This window comes from Sinocyclocheilus rhinocerous, unplaced genomic scaffold (genome assembly GCF_001515625.1).
Source record: "Sinocyclocheilus rhinocerous isolate Xijiao unplaced genomic scaffold, SAMN03320098_v1.1 scaffold4462, whole genome shotgun sequence".
NCBI lineage: Eukaryota > Metazoa > Chordata > Actinopteri > Cypriniformes > Cyprinidae > Sinocyclocheilus > Sinocyclocheilus rhinocerous.
The window spans coordinates 10,965-11,708 of NW_015647436.1; the positions used below are offsets into that span (position 1 = coordinate 10,965).

Genomic DNA, 744 nt, shown 5'->3' on the forward strand with positions numbered 1-744 from the left:
GCTGTATAGTCTTAATATATTAAATAGATAAAATATATAATTGTAATTATTTTCTTTGTTTTTATTTATTTTATTATATAAATAATTTATTTCTACTTTTTATATTTTTCTCTATTTTCTTTTTTCTTTCTTATGTTTTTTTTTCTTTTTTCCATACAATTTATGTATTTATTTTGGAATATCATGCATAAAATATCCCTAAATATACGTATAGTCCATATATATATATATACATACAATCCATATATATATATATACATACAATCCATATATATATACATATATATATATATGTGTGTGTGTGTGTGTGTGTTGTTTTTCAGCACGTATGGTTAGGAGGTCGCAGTTTTGTGAAACCCACTCTTCCTCCTTTTCGGGAATATTGCAGGTCATCAGAAAATAGGAAGGAAGGGCTACTGAAGGAAATACCTGATCTCAGAGAAAATACATTAATGTTTGCTCTTAAATATGTGAAGCCTGTAATCAGAGCTATTCTGCTATTACAACATATATATATATATATTTGTGTTTGTGTTAATATTTTAGATTTTTATTCTATTAAAGTTATAAGCTGTATAGGTTTCATATATTAAATATAGCTAATAAATAAATAATACTTTCTGATTTTATTTATTATTTATAATATCAATAATATATTATAATATATAATAACATATTATAATTTTATTCAATTAAAGTTGTAAACTGTATAGGCTTTATACACACACACACACACACATACAT

At 22.7% G+C, this 744-nt stretch overlaps 1 protein-coding gene across 1 annotated transcript in view; it reads left to right on the plus strand.

The window, feature by feature from the left end:
* Window positions 1-744, plus strand: part of LOC107709090 (alkaline ceramidase 2-like) — a 4,232-nt gene that overhangs the window by 981 nt on the left and 2,507 nt on the right. The window lies entirely within an intron of this gene.